Source organism: Heterodontus francisci, chromosome 33 (assembly GCF_036365525.1).
Source record: "Heterodontus francisci isolate sHetFra1 chromosome 33, sHetFra1.hap1, whole genome shotgun sequence".
Lineage (NCBI taxonomy): Eukaryota > Metazoa > Chordata > Chondrichthyes > Heterodontiformes > Heterodontidae > Heterodontus > Heterodontus francisci.
The window spans coordinates 20,924,228-20,943,648 of NC_090403.1; the positions used below are offsets into that span (position 1 = coordinate 20,924,228).

At 45.0% G+C, this 19,421-nt stretch overlaps 1 protein-coding gene across 10 annotated transcripts in view; it reads right to left on the reverse strand.

The window, feature by feature from the left end:
- The window catches only part of tanc2a (tetratricopeptide repeat, ankyrin repeat and coiled-coil containing 2a), a 1,142,739-nt gene that overhangs the window by 985,679 nt on the left and 137,639 nt on the right, over positions 1–19,421 (reverse strand). For 9 of the 10 annotated variants that reach the window (XR_010969054.1, XM_068013151.1, XM_068013159.1 and 6 more), the window contains exon 2: positions 18,768–18,945. The exons of the other annotated variant lie outside the window; for it this stretch is intronic. The gene's annotated coding sequence lies outside the window, so the exon portion shown is untranslated. The remainder of the gene's footprint in view (positions 1–18,767; positions 18,946–19,421) is intronic. 10 annotated transcript variants of the gene reach the window in all.

The following is a 19,421-nucleotide window of genomic DNA, read 5'->3' on the forward strand; positions in this document are numbered from 1 at the left end:
TTATGAAGCACTCTGGATTTCACTCAACTCCAATGCTACTTATTACCGAATCACAATTGGGTATATTTTAATAGTTTCAATTTAAATGGAATTTTGTCCAAAAGCTGTAAGCTAAAAGTAGGAGTCACAACAGATCAAAAGTGTGAAACTCACAGCTGGCAAATTCCAGAATTGAGGTTTATCGGTCGAAGCATTTTTAAAATGAGGCATGTGGGTCAAGAAAGCCTGTAAAACAAGAAGTTCTGCTTTAACGTCTTGTTAATTGTCATTGATGCACATAATTCAAGTGCAGTATGAAAAGTTTTGTGAACTAGCACTTAGAATACAATGGTGTATGAATGTTTATCTTCTGGTACTGCCCTTGCAAGTGGAAAAACACTTTTTTGAAGGGACAGCAAGGAAGGAGTGGCAAAGGGTGGAGAGAAACTAAAAAATACTCAATTTCATTTCCATAAATATTTAAAGGACTAACAAAAGAATTGCTTAAAAATTGTCAATTTCACTATTTTTGGTACATTTGCTTAATTTTTCAAACTATTTGTTATTTGTGGAGCATGACCGTTGAAAGGAAAAATCAAATCAGTACTAAAGAAAAAATCAAGTAGCATCAGTTAGAAACTAAAATAAATTATACCCATTGCAAGCCGGATCCTTTTTGCAGCCATCTTAAAACATGTGGCTAAACCACTGGTGTAGGAAAGAGGGGTTCCTTTTCATGCGACACTGGCACCAGTTCTGGGACAAGAAGGAGTTATACCAATGGGACGGGCTCCACCTAAAACGGGATGGGACCCGTGTCCTAGCAGAAAGGGTAAATATGAAGTGGCAAAAGCTTTAAACTAGTAAGATGGGGGAGGGATCTACAAGCAGCGTAAGCAGCCTAAATGTAAACAAACAGGGAAGGTAAGCATAGGAAAGAATAAAGTAAGGTAGGACATTGATGGCAAGAGAACGAGAGTTAAAGAACAGGAGTCTAAAAGATGATTAAACATAAAGCGAGAGGAAATCCTATTAAAAATGAATTAAAATGTCAGTACAGCAACACACAAGAACACAAGAAGCAGGAGTAGAAGTAGACCATTTGGCCCATCGAGCCTGCTCTGCCATTCAATACAATCATGGCTGATCTTGGGCTTCAATTCCACTTTCCTGCCCACTCCCCATATCCCTCGATTCCCTGCAAGACCAAAAATCTATCAATCCAAGTCTTAAATGTATTCAATGATGGAGCATCCACAACCCTCTGGGGTAGAGAATTCCAAAGACTCTCAACCATTTGAGTGATATAATTTCTCCTCATCTCAGTCCTGAATGATTGACCCCTTATCCTGAGACTGTGTCCCCGTGTTCTAGATTCCCTGACCAGTGGGAACAATCTCTCAGCTTCTACCCTAACAAGCCCTTTCAGAATCTTGCATGTCTCAATTAGATCGGCTCTGATTCTTCTAAACTCCACAGAATATCGGCCCAATTTACTCAGCCTCTCATAGGAGAACCCCCCTCATCCCAGGAACCTATCTACTAAATCTTCACTGCACTGCCTCCAGTCTGAGTATATCCTTTCTTAAATGTGGAGACCAAAACTGCACACAGTATTCCAAGTGCGATCTCCCTAAAGCCCTGTACAATTTTAATAAGGCTTCTTTATTCCTGTACTCCAATCCCCTTGCAATAAAGGCCAACATGCCATTTCCCTTTCTAATAGCCTGCTGCACCTGCATGTTAAGTTTGTGTGTTCCTTGTGCGTGTACTCCCAAGTCTCTCTGAACATGAACACCTACCAGTTTCACACCTTTTTAAAAAATTCTGCTTTTCTATTTTTACAACCAAAATGAACAAATTTCCCATCTTGTTGCCCACTCACTTAGCCCGTCTATATCTCTTTGCAGCCTGTGCATCCTCCCCGCAGCTTACCTTTCCACTGAGCTTTGTATTATCAGCAAACTTAGATACATTACTCTCTGTCTCTTCATCCAAGTCATTAATATAGAGTGTAAATAGCTGAAGCCCCTGCATTGATCCTTGCGGCACCCCACTATTCACGACCTGCCAACTTGAAAATGCCCCATTTATGGTCATTCTCTGCTTCATGTCTGTTAACCAATCCTCTATCCACACTAATATATTACCTCCTCTTTGCTGACGATGCTGCATTAACATCCCACACTGAAGAGTGTCTGCGGAGACTCATCGACAGGTTTGCGGCTGCCTGCAACGAATTTGGCCTAACCGTCAGCCTCAAGAAAACGAACATCATGGGGCAAGACGTCAGAAAAGCTCCATCCATCAATATCGGCAACCACGCTCTGGAAGTGGTTCAAGAGTTCACCTACCTAGGCTCAACTATCACCAGTAACCTGTCTCTCGATGCAGAAATCAACAAGCGCATGGGAAAGGCTTCCACTGCTATGTCCAGACTGGCCAAGAGAGTGTGGGAAAATGGCACACTGACACGGAACACAAAAGTCCGAGTCTATCAAGCCTGTGTCCTCAGTTCCTTGCTCTACGGCAGTGAGGCCTGGACAACGTATGTCAGCCAAGAGCGACGTCTCAATTCATTCCATCTTCGCAGCCTCTGGAGAATCCTTGGCATCAGGTGGCAGGTCCATATCTCCAACACTGAAGTCCTCGAGGCGGCCAACATCCCCAGCATATACACCGTACTGAGCCAACGGTGCTTGAGATGGCTTGGCCATGTGAACGCATGGAAGATGGCAGGATCCCCAAGGACACATTGTACAGCGAGCTCGTCACTGGTATCAGACCCACCGACCGTCCATGTCTCCGCTTTAAAGACATCTGCAAAGTCGACATGACGTCCTGTGACAGCGACCACAAGTCGTGGGCGTCAGATGCCAGAGCTGTCGGACAGACATAAAGACGGGGCTAAAGTGTGGCGAGTCGAAGAGACTTAGCAGTTGGCAGGAAAAAAGACAGAAGTGCAAGGCGAGAGCTAACTGTGTAACAGCCCCGACAACCAATTTTATCTGCAGCGCCTGTGGAAGAGTCTGTCACTCTAGAATTGGCCTTTATAGCCATTCCAGGCACTGCTTCACAAACCACTGACCACCTCCAGGCACTTATCCATTGTCTCTCGAGACAAGGAGGCCGAAGAAGAACACCATGAGCCCATATGTTGCCTATTAATCTTTTATGTGGCACCTTATCGAATGCCTTTTGAAAATCCAGGTATTCTACATCTACTGGTTCCCTTTCATCTCCCCTATGACTAACATCCTCAAAAAACTCTCAAATTTGTCAAACAGGATCTCCCTTTTGTAAAACCATGCTGACTTGTTCTGATCATACTATGCTTTTCCAAGTGCAGTGTTAAGACTTCCTTAATAATAGTTTCCAGCATCTTCCCAACGACTGATGTTGGTCTAACTGGCCTGTAGTTCCTGGTTTTCTCTCTACCTCCTTTCTTGAAAAGCGGCCTAACATTTGCCAACTTCCAATCTGATGGGACCATTCCTGAATCTAAGGAATTCTTGAAAATCATAACCAGTGCATCCACTATCTCTGCAGTTATCTCTTTTAGAACCCTTTAAGGTTTTTTTTAGAACTCTTTTAGAACTAGGATGTAGGCCAGCTGGTCCCGGGGACTTGTCAGATTTTAGTTCCTCAAGTTTCTCCAATACTTTTTCTCAACTGATATCAATATCCTTAATTTTCTCACTCTTTTTAGCCCCTAAGTTACTGCCTATTTCTGGTATGGAACTTGTGTCTTCTACTATGAAGACAGACACAAAATATTTGTGCAATGCCTCTGCCATTTCCTCATTCCCCATGATGATTTCTCCTGTCTCTGCCTCTAAGGGACCAACATCTACTTTAGCTACTTTTTAATGTACTTATAAAAATTCTTCCAATCTGTTTTTATATTGCTGGCTAGTTTGCTCTCAATCTATTTTTTCCCTTTTTATCAACTTTTTGGTGGCCTTTTGCTGTTTTCTAAAACACTCCCAATCCTCAGACTTGCTACTATTTTTTGCAACATTGTAAGCCTCTTCTTTTAGTCTAATACTCTCCTTAACTTCCTTAGTGAGCCACGGATGAGTGTTTCTGGACGAGTTTTTGTTTTTGAACAGAATGTACTTTTGTTGAACCCTTTGAATTGTTTCTTTAAATGTTTCCCACTGTTCACTTACCACCATACCTTCCAGTCTACTAACCCAATTAACCTTAGCCAGTTCTCCCCTCATACCTTCGTAATTGGCTTTGTTTAAGTTTAAGATTCTTATTTGTGATTGAAATGTGTCACTTTCAAACTTAACATGAAATTCAATGGTATTATGATCACTATTTCTCAGTGGATCTTTTACTGTGAAGTTGCTTATTAACCCTGCTTCATTATTTTTCATTGTTTTTCTTTATTGAGCACTGAATTTTGCTCAAATTGACATTCAGATTTCTGGACGCCTAGGCTACACTTCTCTCCTGGACAAAATTGTAAATTACAGCTGGTGATACTCTGATCTTCTATTCTGTTGTCTAAATCGTCCAGAGCATCCGCGGCCATGGCGTGCGGTAAGTTCAGTGCAGAGAGGAAGGAGCAGCGGAACCCTAGGAAAATGACTAGTACAGAGGGGAAGCATTGAGAAAAAGGCACCCCCGAACACGAAAAAAGCCACAACCCGGCCCCAGTTGACTCCATCGCGGAACAGCTCCTCGGCCACAACTGCAAAGCTCCCGCGGGAGGTGTGCGGCTCGTAGCGCATCTGCAGCGCAATGTCGGCAAATTCCTGCTGGTGCTGTCGCCCACCTTCCGGAGGACACGGATGAGCTTTCTCGGCGTCGATGGTGGGAGCTGATGAAATGTTTTATGACCTGCACCCACTTCCCCCACCTCCCTTCCCAGCTCAACCCCCGCACCCCCACCCCCCCCTCGCACCCCCTTCCCAGCTCCCCCCTCGCATCATCTTCCCCTCGCACCCCCTCCCCTACCCCCCCTGCAGCCCCCTTCCCAGCACCCCCTCGCACCCCTTTCCTCCACCCCTCCCCCTCGCATCGACCTATCCCTGAGTAGGGGCTCTAACAACCCCACTGCCTTGTGGGCGTCTCAGGAGAGTCCAAGGCTAAGGGACTAAACCCCAACAGAAAATCCGGAGCGGAACCCCGTAGGCGGTCATGTGTCACCCTTGGCATGTTTCCGGCATTTCCTGCAGCCCAACGTTGTGATCTGCATCCCTTTGGACCCCACCAGGACCGCTGAGAGAGATGTTTTGATGCTTGGGCAGCTCAAAACCTCCATACATCCGCCCAGGCATGCGCCATGGAGAGGTCACTCCATAGTCGCCTCACAGCGACTGAAACAACACGGAAGGCAGCAGTTACGGGTTATAAGTCCAGCTCAATTGGCATAGAGATTGGGCGCCACGGGTTGCCTTTGTCGGTGGGAGAGGTCATCACATCTCACTGGCCAGCTACCGCCTGCCTCAAACCGGGCATTGCAAATGCGAGGTGATGCATTTTGGAAGATCCAATTCAAGAGTGAACTATACAGTAAATGGAAAAATCCTGGGGAAAATTGATGTACAGAAAGATTTGGGTGTTCAGGTCCATTGTTCCCTGAAGGTGGCAACGCAGGTCAATAGAGTGGTCAAGAAGGCATACGGCATGCTTTCCTTCATCGGACGGGGTATTGAGTACAAGAGTTGGCAGGTCATGTTACAGTTGTATAGGACTTTGGTTCGGCCACATTTGGAATACTGCGTGCAGTTCTGGTCGCCACATTACCAAAAGGATGTAGCTGCTTTGGAGAGGATGCAGAGGAGGTTCACCAGGATGTTGCCTGGTATGGAGGGCACTAGCTACGAAGAGAGGTTGAGTAGATTAGGATTATTTTCATTAGAAAGACGGAGGTTGAGGGGGGACCTGACTGAGGTGTACAAAATCATGAGAGGTATAGACAGGGTGGATAGCAAGAAGCTTTTTCCCCAGAGTGGGGGATTCAATTACTAGGCGTCACGAGTTCAAAGTGAGAGGGGAAAAGTTTAGGGGGGATATGCGTGGAAAGTTCTTTACGCAGAGGGTGGTGGGTGCCTGGAACGCGTTGCCAGCGGAGGTGGTAGACGCGGGCACGATAGGGTCTTTTAAGATGTATCTAGACAGATACATGAATGGGCATGAAGCAAAGAGATACAGACCTTTAGAAAATAGGCGACATGTTTAGATAGAGGATCTGGATCGGTGCAGGCTTGGAGGGCCGAAGGGCCTGTTCCTGTGCTGTAATTTTCTTTGTTCTTTGTTCTGTCCCGCCACAGTCCACCTGCTTCAATGGGTGATTGGAGCTCAGGGTCATTGCCCGAAAAGCAATACCGCACCAAACAGCACGACAAAAAAAGGAAAGAAGGTACCAACCCTTCATTTTGCAAGCTGGAACGTCAGAACTGTGTCCTGGCCTGTCGGAAGACCTTACACAAATCAACGATTCTCGAAAGACCGCCATCATTAACGAGCTCAGTAGACTCAACGTGGACATTGCAGCACTTCAGGAGACACGCCTCCCTGCGAGCAGATCTCGAAGAGAGCAAGACTACACCTTCTTCTGGCAGGGTAGGGATCCTGAAGAACCAAGACAGCATGGAGTGGGCTTTGCTATCAGAAACTCTTTGCTCAGCATGATAGAGCCACCTTCAAATGGCTCAGAACGCATACTGTCCATCCGACTGCTCACCACCTCTGGTCCAGTACACCTACTCAGCATCTATGCTCCAACACTCTGCTCCCTACCTGAAGCTAAAGACCAGTTCTACGAGGAACACCATAATATCATTAGTAGCATCCCCAATACCGAACATCTGTTCCTGCTGGGGGACATTAATGCCAGGGTTGGGGCCAACCATGACTCATGGCCCACCTACCTTGGGCGCTATGGCATTGGAAGGATGAATGAGAATGGACAGAGACTGCTTGCATTGTGTACCTATCATAACCTCTGCATCACCAACTCGTTCTTTCACACTAAACCTTGTCACCAGGTTTCTTGGATACACCCAAGATCACGTCGTTGGCACCAGCTGGACCTCATCGTCACAAGGTGAGCCTCCTTAAACAGCGTTCAAATCACACGCAGGTTCCACAGTGCGGACTGCGACACCGACCAATCCCTGGTGTGCAGCAAGTTTAGACTCAAACCAAAGAAGCTGGATCACTCCAAGCAGAAGGGCCACCCTTGCATCAACATGAGCAAAATTTCTTATCCACAGCTGTTACATAAGTTTCTAAATTCACTTGAAAAAGCCCTTCAAAACACTCCTACAGGGGATGCAGAGACCAAGTGGGCCCACATCAGAGACGCCATCTATGAGTCAATTAAGACCACCTTTGGCAAACGTGTGAAGCAGAATGCAGACTGGTTTCAATCTCACTTTGAAGAGCTGGAACCTGTCATAGCCGCTAAGCACATTGCACTGTTGAACTACAAGAAAGCCCCCAGCGAGTTGCAAATAAAAGTTGTATGTGTATAATGTTTGTACAGAACTCATTTTTTTAAATCATTCTCAGGATATGGGCTAATTTCACCGATGCTCAGTTTGGGTTCTGCCAGGGCCACTTGGATCCAGACATCATTACAGCCTTGGTCGAAACATGGACAGAAAGAAAACTAATTTCAGAGGAGAGTTGAGAGTGAATGCCTTTGACATCGAGGCAGTATTTGACTGAGTGTGGTACAAATGAGCCTGAGTAAAACTAAAGTCTGTGGGGATCAGGGAAAAAATTCTCCAGTGGCTTGAGTCATACCTAGTGCAAAGAGGATGGCTGTGGTTGTTGGAGGCCAATTTTCTCAGCTCCAGGATACTGCAACAGGAGTTCCTCAAGGCCGTGTCCTGGAACCAACTATCTTCAGTTTCTTCAGCAATGATCTTTCCTCCATTGCAAGGTCAGAGGTGGGGCTGTTCACTAATGACTGCATACTATTCAGATCCATTCAAAATTTCTCAGATAATGAAACAATCCATGTCCACATGCAACAAGACCTGGACAACATGCAGGCTTTGGGTTGATGAGTGGCAAGCTAAATTTGCGCCACACTATCCATTCAGTGGATAGCACACTCACCTGAGTCAGAAGGTTGGGGCTCACAAGCCCCAATTCACAGAAATGAACACGAAAATATAGACTGACACTTCAGCGCAGTACTCAGAGAATGTGACGATGTCTGAGGCGCCTTCTTTCGGATAAGATATTAAACTGAGGTCCCATCTGCTCTCTCAGCTGGACGTAAAAGATCCAATGGCACTATACAAAGGAGGGCAGGGGAGTTCTCCCTGGCGTCCTGGCCAATCAACGTCACAAAAACAGATTACCTGGTCATTATTGCATTGCTGTTCGAAGGACCTTGCTGTGTGCAAATTGGCTACCGTGTTTTCTATATTACAAGCACTTTGGGATGTCCTGAGTTTGTGAAAGGTGTTATATGACCAAATCCATCAAGAGTGAGTCTAACAACCTTTCCTTGACATTACCAAAGCCAAATGCCCCACCATCAACATCCTGACAGTGATCAGAAACTCAACTGATCCAGCCACATAAATGCCATGGCTACTTGGGCACATTAGATGCTGTATATTCTGTGGACAGCACCTCAACTTCTGACTCTCCAAAGCCTCTCCATCACCTACAAGAAACGAGCCAGGGTTGTGATGGAATGCTCTCCACTTACCTGCATGGCTGCAGTTGAAACAGTCAAGCTACCTGACATGATTCAGGACAAAGCAGCCTGCTTGATAGGCAGCTCATCCACCACTATAAACATTCGGTTGCTCCACCACTGGTGCACTATGATTACACGGTGCACTATGATTACACAATGCACTGTAACAACTCACCAAGGCTTCTTCAACAGCACCTTCCAAACCTACAATCTCCACAACCTAGAAAGGCAAGGACGGCAGGTGCCCAAGAACACCAGCACTTCTAAGATCCCCTCCAAGTCACACACCATCCCAATTTGGATATATATCGCAGTTCCTTCACAGTCGCTGGGTTAAAATTCTGGGACTCACTACCTAACAGCAGTGTGTTAGTACCTTTGCCACATGGACTGTAGCGGTGGCTCATCCTTTCAATTTCAACTACGAATGGGCAATAAATGCCAGCAGTGCCTATATCTCGCAAATTCATTTTTAAAATTACCAGTAAAATTTAATTAGAATTAAATATAATCCACAAAAGCAAAAATATAAACAAGACAACAAACAGTATAGTATTTGTATGAGCCAATTGGAAACAGTTCATATAGCTGATATGCTCTTTTTCAGAATGCTACTTTCAGCTATTCCTAGGTTTCCAGACAAAACAACTTCATTTGGACTGATCAGCTAAATTAGGGACAGATGTCCAAAGTTTCTAAAAGCAGGTCGTGTGTAACCACACATGCATCGTTTCAAGAAATATCATGTAGATAAAGGAAATGCAGTAAAATCATTTATATACCTTTACAAAGAAAGCTTGTAATAATGTACCACATTAGAGACTTAACATGAAGACGAAACTCAAGGGAGTGTGTTTAAAAAGGTACAGAGATCGTTATAGGACAGAAAGCAAAGAACTAGGGTAATAGTTATATATATGTGTGTGTGTGTGTGTGTGTGTGTGTGTGTGTGTGTGTGTATATTATATATACTGCATTTCACGGCCACAGGACGTCCCAAAGCACTTTACAGCCAATGAAGTACTTTTTGAAGTAGTCACTGTTTGTCATGTAGGTATTACATGCAGCAAAGTCCCACAAACAGAAATGTGATAATGACCAGATAATCAGTTTTTGTGATGTTGATTGAGGGATAAATATTGGTCAGGACAGCAAGGATAACTTTGCCTGTTCTTCAAAATAGTGCCATGGGATCTTTTACATCTACATGAGCGCACAAATGGGATCTTGGTTAATGTCTCATCCAAAAGATGGCACCTCCCACAGTGAGCACTCACAGAGTACCACACTGGAGTGTCAGCCTAGATGTTTGTGCCCAGGTCTTGGAGCAGGACATGAACCCACTGCCTTCTGACTCAGAGACAGGAGTGCTACCCACTGAGCCATGCTGACACTAGAAGATGACAGAGTTTGATGAGACATATTCCACAGAGGTCTGTATTTGGGCCACTCTTATTTAATAGTCACATAAATGATCAGATCTTAGGAACTGAAGGAATATCAAAATTTGCTGACACCACCAAAATGGGAGGTAAAACAAATTCTGACAAGGGGTGCATAAGGCATATATAGGGGATCAGGATGGACAGGTAGACAGATATGTGGCAGAAACAGTTCTATAAAACATTTTAATTAATACATAGGTCATTAAGGGAGTCACCACAAGTAGATATCATAAAAAGACAAATGTATTCCTTGGTTTTGTATCTAGAGACAGAATAGAAAAGTAAGGTGATATTACTGAGCATCTACAAAACCTTAATTAAGCTGCAGCTGGAGTTGCACACCTCATTATAATAAATTAATTGAAAAGCTGCAGGACAATGCCACAAGGGTGTTGACTGGTATGGGAATTAGACAAGAGACTGACTAGCTCAGGTCTCGTCACTAGAGCTGAGAAGGTTCGGGTGACCTCATGAAAGGTCTTCAGAATGAAGGTTGCAATAACAGTGGTAAGATTTCACAGAATTGTTTCAGCACAGAAGATGGCCATTTAGCCCATCATGTCTGCGCTGACTCTCCGAAGGAGCACTTTACCTAGTAGCACTCCCCCGCCTTCTCCCTGTAACCCTGCACATTCTACTTTTTCAGATAACAATCCAATTCCCTCTTGAATGAATCTGCCTCCATCACATACTAGGTGCATTCCAGATCCTAACCACTCGCTCGCTGCATGAAAAAGTTTTTTCTCATGTCGCTATTGCTTCTTTTGCCAATTACCCTAAATCGGTGCCCTCTTGTTCTCGAACCTTTCACCAATGGAAACAGTTTCTTCCTATCTGCTCTGTCCAGACCCCTCATGATTTTGAATACTTCCATCAAATCTCCTCTCAAACTTCTCCTAAGAAAACATTCCCAACTTCTCCAATCCATCTACATAAATGAAGTTCCTCATCTCTAGAACCATTATCGTGAATCTTTTCTGTACTCTCTTGAATGTCTTCACATCCTTCTTAGAGCATGGCACACAGAACTGGGCACAAAACTGCAGTTGAGGCTCAACCAGCGTTCTAAACAAGTTTAACATAACTTCCTTGCTTTTGTACTCTCTGCCCCTATTCGTGATGCCTAGGATACTGTATGCTTTATTAACTGTGCTCGCAACCTGTACTGCCACCTTCAATGATTTATGCATGCACACACCCAGGTCCCTCTACTCCAGCACCCCGTTTAGTATTGTACTCTTAGTTATTTATTTTATATTGCCTCTCCACATTCTTCCTACCAAAATGAATCACTTCACACTTCTCTGCATTAAATTTCATCTGACACTTGTCCACCCATTCCACCAACCTGCCTATGTCCTTTTGAAGTTCTACACGATCCTCCTCACAGTTCACAATATTTCCAAGTTTCATGTCATCCACAAATTTTGGAATTGTGCCTGTACACCAAAGTCTAGGTCATTAATATATCAGGAGGAGCAAGGGTCCTAACACCAACCCTGGGGAACTCCTCAACAAACTTGCCTCCAGTCCGAAAACTTCTATTAACTGCTACTCTGTTTCCTGTCACTCAGCCAATTTCGTATCCCTTTTTTAAAAAATTCTTTCATGGGATGTGGGCGTCGCTGGCTAGGCCAGCATTTATTGCCCATCCCTAACTGCCCTTGAGAAGGTGGTAATGAGCCGCCATGATGCTATCGTCTCTTCTATTCCATGAGCTATAACTTTGCTGACAAGTCTGTTGTGCGCACTTTATCACATGCCTTTTGGAAGTCCATATACATCACATCACAGCATTAGCCTCATCAACCTCCGTTACCTCATCAAAAAATTCCAACAAGTTAGTTGAACACGATTTGCCCTTAAAAAATACTGGCTTTCCTTAATTAACCTGCAATTGAACAAGTGACTATTAGTTTTGTCCCAAATTATCATTGCCAGAAGCTTCCCCACCACCTAAGTTAAACTGACTGGCCTGTGATACTTTTTTGAACATGGGTTTAACATTTGCAAGTCTCCAGTCCTCTGGCACCATCCGGGTACAAGAAAGACTTGGAAAATTATGGCCAGTGTCTTTGCAATTTCCACTCTCACTTCCCTCAGTATCCTTGGATGCATCTCATCTGGTCCTGGTGCCTTATCAACTTTAAGTACAGACAGCCTATCCTTAACAAAGCATGAGGTATTAAATGAATACTATGCATCTGTCTTTACCAAGGAAGATGATGCTGCGCAGGTCACGGTGAGAAAGAGGAGGTAATTCAGACACTTGAAAAGGGTTTGATAAGGAGGTGGTATTGGATAGGCTGTCTGTACTTAAAGTTGATAAGGCACCAGTATTTGTTTGTCGCACCTTTACCCTTCGTGGAAATATACCTTGACCATGTCCAAACTATCCCTTCTGTAAAGGCAGCCCATTGTTCAGTTACCGTTTTGCCTGCCAATCCTTGATTCCAATCTTAAACGATTGATTTGGTTTTCCCCCAGTTATTCTTGCTCTGAATTGTTCCTTGTCCTTTTCCATAGCCAACCTAAACCTTGTGATACAATGATCATTGTCCCCTAAATGTTCCCCTACTTACACTTGATCTACTTGGCCCACCACATTCCCAAGAACCAGGTCTAGCAGTGCCTCCTTTCTCGTTGGGACTGGAAACCTACTGCTGTAGAAAATTTTCCTGAACGCACTGTAGGAACTCTTGCCCCTCACATTACTACCTTGTAAGCAGGAATATTTAATACCCAGTCCTGTCCTTCTTTGAACCAGATTTCTGTTACAGCCACATCATATATCCACATGGCAACCTGCGGCTGTAACTCAACAATCTTATTTACCACACTCTGCGTATTCACATACATGCAGAGTAACCTTAATTTAGACTTTCTCCCATCCTCTGAACCCACCTAATAACTTACTATTTCCTACTCTAGTGCTAAAGTCTCTCCCAGTATTCTGTGCACCTTGGTATTCCCCTCCTGGTTCCTACACCCCTGCCAAGTTAGTTTAAACCCTCCCTAATAGCACTAGCAAATCGTCCCGCAAGCCTCTGTTTAGATGCAACCCATCTGGCTGTACATTTCCCCCAGAGCTGATCCCAATGTCCCAGGAATCAAAAGCCCTCCCTCCTGCACCATCTTTCCAGCCACACATTCATCTGCTTTATCCTCCTATTTCTATACTAACTACCCTCTGTGGATCGTCACCTTGATGTGGTGGAGAGGCTTGTGTACCTGAGCGATGCCACCGGGAGCTCCTTGCTCTTGGTAGGGCGACCCATGGCAGCAAGGTTGGGTGTGGAGGGGGCACCAGACAAAATGCAGTAACATAAGTCTGCAATGGCAGAACTGTGCATCTCACTGGCTGTGAAGACAGAAGGCGGCTGTAGCAGCAGGGTAGTCCCAGACATCGTGGTTCAAGAGGTCAATGAAATCTGACCACCAACCCATCAAGATCATGTGGACAATGATGGTGCCCCAAGGTCCCCACGTTAAATAAAGTCACGCGCAGGCTACTACCAGGGTCCATTTGGTGATGGAGAATTGGTGACGGGGACAGGGCTGTGAACCTGGGAGTCCCGAGTCAAGAATCTGCACACAGTCGGCAGATGTATGAAGGTTGTTGGACACCTCTGTTGTGACAGAGGTGTCTTTGGGCAGCAGCATCGGAGACTGAGCAGTCCCCTTCAGAATACCCTCTTCCCACTCCAAATGGGGAGGGGGCTAGAAATGGTGCCCTAAAAATAGGCTGTCCCACTTTCTCTTGGCTGGATCACCATCCTTGCGGTCAAAGAAAGAAAATTTTAAATTTTGCAACTTGGAATGTTAGAACACTCACGGACACTCTCAAGAGTGACCATCTGGAAAGAAGATCTGCAATTGTATCGCATGAGCTATCAAGACTCCAAAATGTCACTGCCATCCTCATTGAGACCCGCCTTCCTGGGAAGAAGCAGCTGAAGGTCCACGGAGTTGGTTTTACCATCCGGAATAGATCTTCAATGCACTGCCAAAATTCCACCATTGTACAAATGAAAGGCTCATGACACTTACCTCAGCCATAATCAATATGCCACTGTCATCAGCGCTTATGCCCTGACCCTCGACTCCGATGAAGATTTTGAGGAAAAGTTCTATTCTGACCTTGAAGAAGTTCTCATTGCCATCCCTAAGGAAAAGATCTTTCTGGGGGACTTTAATGCCAGGATTGGTCGTGATTCCAATGTTTGAAGAGGAGCCATTAGGGAAAAGGGGGTGGGAAGAGACAATGTAAATGGTGTCCTCCTGCTGACAAAGTGTGGTCAGCATGGCCTCATTATAACAAACACACTCTTCTGCCAGAAGGATAAATAAAAAAACCACATGGAGGCATCCTAGATCAACACACAGGAACTTCCTGGATTATGACATTGTTCGAGTCACAGATCTAAGTGATGTCTGTATCACTCGATCCATGCAGGGGACTGATACCTGCTGGACAGGTCATCACCTTGTTCCATTTGTGACGAACATCCATCTAGCACCAAGAGATCACAAGATTCAAAAGTCCAAGAGGAAGATGATCAATGTCTCAGCCCTAAAACAGCCTGACCAACAACAGGAATTCCAAGTGCAGCTCTCACCCAATCTGGAAAATCCTCACACATCCAACTCAATTTCAGAACACTGGGAACAAATAAAGTCAGCTGTACTAGATTGCTGTGTCCAGACCACTGGGCTCAAGCACTGCCGTCACCAAGACTGGTTCAATTAAAACAAGGCTGAAATATGAGGCCTCCTGGAACGAGCAGCCTTCGCCGCCTGGCAGAACCACCCAAGGTCACAAGTCAAGGCGGCAGCATTCCAACAGCTCAAAGGTGACGCTCAAAGACAAATCCAGAAGATAAAGAACAAGTGGTGGGAAGAGAAAACCTGAGAAATCCAGCAATATGCTGACCATCATGACATGCAAAGCTTTTTTCAAACCACCAGGGCCATCTAAAGACCAAGGCCAAATGGACAAAATCCCCTTCACTCACAGGATGGTGTCTCTCTTCTTAAAGATGACAATGCCATCCATAAACGCTGAAAAGAACATCTTCAACAGCTCAGCCATAAATCCACAGTAGTAGCTGGTACTCTCCAGGCTATCGCCCAATACCCTGTGGTAGAATCCATGGGTGAACCACCATCGATGGGAGAGCTGCAACAAGCAATCCAACAGATGAAAAACAACAATGTCTGTGGCCCCGATGGTACTCCAGCTGAGGTCTTCAAAGCTGGTGGGCTTTTGCTCACATCAAGACTCCATGTAATCTTGCTACAGATTTGGGAAGAAAAAGAACTGCCCTACTGACTTCAGGAATGCAACAATTGTAGCTATCTTCAAGAAGGGAGATAAACCATGCCGTGAAAGCCATCAAGGTATTTTCCTCTTGTCCATAGTAGGGAAAATCCTGACACATTCTAGAGGCCTGCCTTAGGCCAGGAAAAAGAACCCGACCCGAAAGAACCACAGCGGGTCCTGAGCCCGACCCGGCCCGAGTCCCTCCAAACTTGCCCCGAGCCTGACCCAACCCCGCCACTACTCAACCCGACCCGACCATCCCTTCACTTACCTTCCGACTCGGACCCTCCAGGAAGCTGCAGCGTGTGCATGATGACATCAGTGACGTCACTCGCTCACTGCGCAGACTCAGTTTCGTCCCGGACTCCCAGCTCAGTTAAGTTTTTTTTTAATAGTTACCAGCAGAGCACTTACGTGTCCGGCCCGACCCGACCAGAGCCCGAAAGCCGGCCCTGGAAGATGGGCCCGACCCAACCCGAATCCGACACGTCATCGGGTCCCATCGGGTTCGGGTCGGGTAGCAGGCCTCCAATATATTCTCCTGAATCGCCTACTTCCCGTGGCTGAGGAAATCCTCCCAGACACACAGTGTGGCTTTAGACCTTTCAGAGGAACCTCTGACATGGTCTTTGTTGCCAGACAAATCCAAGAAAAACGTCGATAATTCATTACATTCGTCGGCCTGACCAAAGCATTTGTCTGTAAATCGCAAGGATTGCGCTCCAATGATTTGGACGTTCAAGAAACTTCATCACAATCCCGCAACTGTCTTGAGTGGGAGATCTGAAACACATGCCTTCAAAATCCAGACCGGGGTCATGCAAGGCTGTGTGATAGCCCCCATATTATTTACAATCTACCTGACAGCACCTATTCACCTCATTATAGATCAACTGCCCTCTGATGTATTATATACTGCCTAAATGGAAACCTCTTTAACCTCAGTCACCTCTGTGCCAAAACTAAATTGACCATCATAGACATAAATGATCTACTGTTTGTGGATGACTGCAGTGCCGTTGCCCACTCTGCATCAGATTTGCAAGCCACTCTCGATCTCTTCAATTCTGCATACAAGAGACTCAGCCTGTCCTTGAATGTCGCCAAAAGAAAACTCAACACCACACACCTGGACAACCAAATGTTCCACCTCCCATATATGCTGAAACAGAGACTGGAATATGTCGCGCACTTCCCAAACCTTGGCATCCACCTCTCTCAAAACGCCACCACCAGATCAGTTGCACCAGCTCAGCATTCTGCAAATCACGGCAGCGAGGGTTTGACAACAAAGACCTCTGCAAGTCAACAAAAGTCCTTGTGTACAGAGCAGTTGTTGTCACCACACTCCTGTACTGTAGTGAGACCTGGACTGTGCATCAGCAACACATAAGAGCGCGAGAGAAATTCCATCAGCAATGCCTCCGCCAGATCCACTGGACTCAATGGGAGGACTGTTGAACAAACGCTTGTACCCTTCTTGAAGCCAGCTCCACCAGCATTCAGGAAAAACCCCTGCAAAATCAACTTCAATGGGCTGGACGCTGTGTCCTGATGGCTGAAACCTATCTCCCCTGCCAGGTCCTGTTTGCTCAACTCTCAAATGGCCAGTGTTCCAGAGGAAGACAAAGAAAATGCTTCAAAGACACTCTGAAGCTCTCTTTGCAGCACTGACATTGATGACTTGGAGAAGCTTGCTACCAATCATGCCAAATGGCGACAACTTGTCCCTCAAGCTGCATCATGCTTTGAACCCAAACGCCTTACTGATGAGGCAGAGTGGCAGCTGAGAAGCAAAGAAAAGGAACCAAATCCTGCACTCCAGATCCCGCTACCTCGTGGGTCGTCCTGCCCCATGTCCCCAAAGATCTGCAGGTCAAGAATCAGCCTGTTAATCACACGAGGAGTCATGGCAGAAATTCGTAACTCTGAGTAAACGTCATCTTCGAATCGAGGGACAGCCGACGATGATACTTGCATGTCGTACTGGGAGTACTCCGGAGATTGCTACTTTTGAGATCCTGCTTGCTAATTTCTTATCTAGCTCCCTAAATTCTGACTGCAGGCCCACTTACCTCATTCTGCCTATGTCATTGGTACAAATGTGGACCACCACTGCTGGCTGTTCACCTTTCCCCCCCACCCCCCAAACCCCCCTCCAGGGTGCTCTGTAGCCTTTCAGTGACATCCTTGACCCTGGTACCAGAGAGGCAACACACCATCCTGGATTCACGTCTGCGACCACAGAAGTGCCTGTCTATTCCACTAACTATTGAATTTCTTATCACTAATGCGCTTACAATCATCTTTGTGCCCCCCTGAGCCACTGAGCCAACTGTTGTGCCATGGACTTGGCTCTGGTTGCACTCCCCAGATGAACCATCACTTTCATCAGCACTTAGAACTGAATACTGGTTGGACAGTGAGACGCACTCAGAGGACTCCTGCACTACCTGCTTGTTTCTTCTCGACTGTCTGCTGCAGGATGATCACATCTATAAATGTGCTATTCACAAAGCTCTCAACTTCACAGATGCACTGCAGCGACGCCAGCTGCAGCTCAAGCTCCAAAACCCGAGCTCAAGTTGCTGCGACTGACGACACTTCCTGCACATATGGTTATCTAGGACAGGGGAAGTGTGCTGGAGTTCCCACATAGCACTCTAAAGGTCGGAGCAGCCCTGCCATTCCTCTATCTATTAGATAATAAATCTTGCCAGGACTAATAAACCATACACCACTAAAAAATAAAAAAAGACATGACATACAATCTACTCACTTCCCTTCTGCTGGTGTCACTTAAATATAGGGAAGCCAACCCTTATCAAAAAAAAATGTTCAAGTTTTAATTTCCCAACTCCTTAGACTAACTTCCCACCTTTGGGGAAAGGGAAACAAAACTACAATACTCACCATTTGTTTCCATACATTTACAAGACAGTTGATAAGAGGGCACAAGAATAGGAAGAGGAAGATATAAACATTTCTTTACACATTAGTTGGTTAGAATAGGGAGCTTCCCTGCCATAAATTATCGAAGCAGAATCCACAAATTCTTTAAAAAGGATTTAAGTAGTTACTTGAAAAAGAGGAATATGGGGAACGAGCAACTGCACAAGATTATAGGTGATTTTTTTTATCTGGTAGCCCGAAACAAAACATGCAGAATCTAGACATAAATCAATCCTTCAACACCGATACCTTTCACTGAACAAAATGTTTTTAAAAAGTCAAAATGCTTTCTCAGTTATAACTGGTATAATTCCACTGCAAAACTATTTGACAAAACTAACTACAGAAACAATTTTAGACAGTAAATATTGCTGGAACATGTTCTTACTGTGGCAAGTCTATTGGGAACCAAAGCGAAGCACAAATACGCCATCAACTTTTATGAATGATCAGCAGGTGACACCTGCTGCTGGCTGTTAAGACTAGCTTCTTTTACAGTCTTAACTTCAATGAAATTACAGTACGGTCCCAATCGCTCAGTCCAAGTCTGTGTCATCTGTTTTATCCTGCAGGGAGAAAGATAAGGAAATAAGTATCAATTAGTCCCCAAAACCAAAATTTATCTTCTAAAAGGCAATATGCTGGAATTTCACTTAAAAATGGAGTTTAGCGTAACATTGCAATATGGCCCCTCACTAACTTCCAGAATTTCTCCTCATCCAAGCCAACAGCATTGCCCATTGACAAACTAGTAATTGACATGAGGATTCAAACACAGAAGCACTTTGTGTGTATAGACAGACATGTCTTTCTTCTAGAAATACTAACTGCACCAGTATTACTCTATTGTAAACTCAGTTAAATTTCAGACTGCTTACCTCTCCTATTTCAAGATCAAGAAACAGCTTCCACAATTTAAAAAAATAACTCATCTCTCCTTATATACTGTTTAGTCTGAGTTTTTGATCACAGTTGTCATGTTTAGCATCATCTTCTTTCAAGCTGGAAACTTAACACGAGTAAAGAGCAGTGCAGAGTACAC